Consider the following 4,402-nt stretch of genomic DNA (forward strand, 5'->3'; position numbering starts at 1 on the left):
CAGATAAACATCAAATTTTCATTTTTGGGTGAACTATCCCTTTAAGTACTAACCTGAGTTAACCTGATGAGAGCTAGTATTATTTTAACTGTGAACTAATTTGCTGTAAGAGTTTGTATAGCGGCCCCGTCCACCTGAATGCATGTACCCTGATTCGACCCACCCTTTTTAGCCTGCTAGAAATGTAAACCTCTTCAACACTGCTTTTGACTTACTAATAATCTCAACAAGAGCCTTGCTTCACAACACAGCTTGATTTCAGGAAGAAATATCTCATTTTATTTCTCATCATAGTCAGCTTTGATGTGGCAGCAATGTCCTTAGTTGACTCTTAAAGTCTCGAGAAGGACAGTGAGTGTTTTTTTTTGTTTTTTTTTTAATATGATGGGTTTCTAATGAGAATCTGATCTGATTTCACCAAGTGATTCATCCATTTCGTAGGACGCAGATGTTCCTGCAAGACTAATATTTAGCTTCCATCACCATGATGACCTAATTTCCAATGGCTGCAGTGTCTGATACACTCTTAACATCACATTTGGTTTGTATACACCTTCAAATAAAAGTGCCAAACCCCTTTTTTAGTATTTCCTCTGGCTAGCACTCCACAAATTAAGAGTTTGCCATGTGCATCCAGCTGAATCCATATTGTTTATTTTGAAGGAGAGATGGTGTAGTTGTACACAGCTGAAATATCATCCAGGCTGTGCCTCTAATGACACAGCACTTCAGAGAGCTGTTATACGCTGACCTCACTATCATTGTGTAAGTGAGATGGAATATTAATGATGTTGCTGCACCACCTTTGTTTTCAACTCTTCTCCCACGGTAGAGTGCTTGCGCGGGCCACTGGCTATGTTTGTGTTTGGTTTGTGACGTCTGTTGAAGGGGTAACGTTCCGAGGGTCTGTTGTATAAACATTGCATTGAACATGACGTGCAAAAAGTCATGCCGGGCCCAAATTTGATGTCAAGGAGAAACTGGGAATCTCATAATGCCTACGCAGATCATACACATGCAAACGTACATGCATATAGGTAATTGTGCAACTATAGGCACTCTTAAGAACAAACATTTAAGTTACATATTATGTAAAGGAATACAAATTATTAAACATAATTGAATATAACACATCCCATAATATTGCACAATAAATGAATAAATAAATAAAAATAAAAATTCATATCACTCATAGCCCACTATTTTAGCCTGCAGATAATTACTATTAAAAATGCACTCATATAATCTTCAGAAAATGTGAAATTCTAGTATACCCATAAAATAAAAAATAAAAAACTTAAAAATCATATCATAAAGAAAATATACATAGTGATCATTGAGTGAAGCAGGGTCATAAAATTAAAATATCAAACATCTGAATGACATTTAAAACTTAATTTTTTTAAATAAAGCATAGAAGATTCCCATTATTTTAGCATGCACATTTGTGCAGATATTTACTACTATATGTTTACTACTATTCATATTTTCTTCAGCAAGTTTTCCAAAGAAATTACATAAAACTTGTATCATAATCATACTTATTTTTGACAGTATGCAGCTAGTTATTATTCCTTTAGGCTCACACCATCCCTGTCCTGATCAGATCAGCACATCACTGTCCACCAATCACAGGAGATCTTGTATTGCACTGAGCTCATGCACTGACTCACCAATCACACGATTTAAAAGGAACCCTTCATTTGTTTTTACTCCTCCCTTTCCTGCTTTTGCTTTGCCATCTCCATTTCCAATAACACAGCATCTTCCGGGAAAGAGAGAGGGAGCAGAGATTGAGGCTGTGTGTGTGTGTGTGTGTGTGTGTGTGTGTGTGTGTGTATATGTGTGCGCAAGAACGCAAATTCCCTCTTTTTCCTCCATGAGGTCAGACTACATTTTGTGTTTGCTGATCTCAACTCTGGAAAAGTTGGGGGGCTCAGTCAACTGAGTCAAAGAGTGAGGGTGTGTACGTTTGTGTGGACCTCTGAAGTGACTTCATTGTCTGCTTCACTGGACTGCTGCTATTACAATTCATTGTCATGCGCTTGTTTTCCATTAATGGTCATTTGTTGTTCAGCCCTTTGTCAAAAGATTACAGATCATTCCAAATGGAGGGGCTTTCCAGCACCAAACTCAAAGACTCTCGAGATACAGCAAAGACAGTGTGACATCAGTTCTGAGGAACTGGCAGAAGCTGCTGTCATGTGATGCTGAGTCAAGATGAGCTCATGAAAAACAAGGCACCTGACATGCATACTGTCTTACTCCAGATATTTGAACCTTATTGCCACATGCTGGACTTGCTGATCTGCTCATCACATTTGTGCTGATGTAATTTACAGGAAAGAGCTCTCAAATGCAATAACTAAGGCGGTGCTTGCTAGAGCCCTGTTTACATTGAAAGTGATTAAATCACTGTGTTGCTCTGTGCTTCTAGTAATTGTTCCTAATGCAGTATCCGAATATATCTGCATTCCCTTTATTAATCGATGCATCACATCACTGTTCATTTCCATAAATTTGGACTAGGGATGTAAATATTTGTTTTTTATTGTTTCATTTTAATTGCATTCTTTATTTTATGATTCCATCTGATCAGATTTTATTATTTTTCTAAGAATTCATAATTATTTCAAAAAATATGCTAAAGACAAAAATGTAACTGGAATGAAAATTTGCACTACATACTGATAAACTTGTGCATTATGCTTTACAATCACAGTCTCAAAAATAGATATCTGTATGCATTCATTCATTAATTCTGATATTTGTTTTTTATTGGTTCATTTTAATTGCATTCTTTACTTTATGATTCCATCTGATCAGATTTTATTATTTTTCTAAGAATTCATAATTATTTAAAAAAATATGCTAAAGACAAAAATGTAACTGGAATGAAAATTTGCACTACATACTGATAAACTTGTGCATTATGCTTTACAATCACAGTCTCAAAAATAGATATCTGTATTCATTCATTCATTCATTCTGTTGACTGATTGATTGTAGAAATTAATGTACAATTATTATTAACCCAAATGAACGAATGAATGAATAATAAATAAATAAATAATATCTTGCTGGCAAACTAACATAAACAGACAAATACACTATGTAATATATGTAATATAGAATATGTAAAACACATTTGCATATAATGTGATGGAAAATGTCCCAGCAATTAATAATGACCATCTTCAAGCAAATTAATAAATTAAAATAGAAGAAATTTGTTAAAATTATAAAATGTATAATAATTATTTACAATTATTTAAAAAAAAAAAAATTTATTTCTTTTAAATGAATTATTGCAATGAAAATGTAAATTATTAAGAAATCATTAAATTATTAAACATGTCAATGGCAAATAACACTTAATGAACAAATAATCATTACAAGTCAAGGTGCATTAAAACACATGAAAATAATAATAATAACAATAATAATTATTATTTTACACACACACACGCATATATATATATTCCAGAATATGCATTGCAATCATAGTCCCTATAAACCGTTATTACATTTTGTAAACACTGAATGTTTTATTATTGCATTGATGCATCTCAAAGGATTTTTATGCCTCAATTTATTACACTGCAGAAACTACAGATCTGCTACAAACTGGTGATGAAATATCCTCTTTCTTTGAAACATGTTAGTGCTAGAGGAGAGTGTGATTTAAATTCTCTACCCGTGATAGACATGTGGAACCATAGATGTGCACACATTCACTGCTTCCTGTATTGGAAGGTAAGCCAGTGTCACAAGAGAGATGGTGTACTGGTCATGGTGACATTGCAAATCCAAGTCACAGTAACACCATGTATGCAGTGTCACTCTGCCCAGAGCGTTCGAGTGTGTGTGACAGTCCCAAATCACATGCAAGCTCACGGAGCGTTCTTGCACATGAAAGATTTACTCCGTAAGGACAAACTGAACACCTAATGTCGGTTGAATACACTTGAATACATCCAGCCACAGGAACATCCTTTCATGAATGAATTTAGAGCTACAAAATACTCAAGAATCAAGCAAAACCAGCTTGTGCTAGTACAGACTAAGACTGACGGTAAATCATCTACTTTGGTGATTCATTATCTAAGACTGGTTTAAATCTGAAAGTCACATATGACAGTAGGATATTCAAACTAGTGATCCCACACAGTCAGATTTAGAACGATTTATGCAGAATTTGATTCCGACTACCTACGATCTAGAAAAATTAGATTTGTGATGAATAATTTCTTGTACACCTCGTATTCTTATCGTAATTTCAGTCATACCGAGCGACCCTATGATCACAGGCTGATTCAACAAGGTATACACGAAAATCTACCGGAAAAAATAGCATCATCATCTGGCCATCTTTGGCATACTACACGATCAGACAAAAGTT

At 34.6% G+C, this 4,402-nt stretch overlaps 1 long non-coding RNA gene across 1 annotated transcript; it reads left to right on the forward strand.

Moving 5' to 3' along the window:
- Positions 1–305: 305 nt before the first annotated feature.
- On the forward strand, positions 306–2,285 carry LOC107685286 (uncharacterized). Its single transcript, XR_001633935.1, has 3 exons — positions 306–351; positions 442–541; positions 2,078–2,285. It is a non-coding gene; the product is annotated as an uncharacterized LOC107685286 (long non-coding RNA).
- The last annotated feature ends 2,117 nt before the right edge of the window (positions 2,286–4,402 follow it).

This window comes from Sinocyclocheilus anshuiensis, unplaced genomic scaffold (assembly GCF_001515605.1).
Source record: "Sinocyclocheilus anshuiensis isolate Anshui unplaced genomic scaffold, SAMN03320099.WGS_v1.1 scaffold689, whole genome shotgun sequence".
NCBI classification, from domain to species: domain Eukaryota; kingdom Metazoa; phylum Chordata; class Actinopteri; order Cypriniformes; family Cyprinidae; genus Sinocyclocheilus; species Sinocyclocheilus anshuiensis.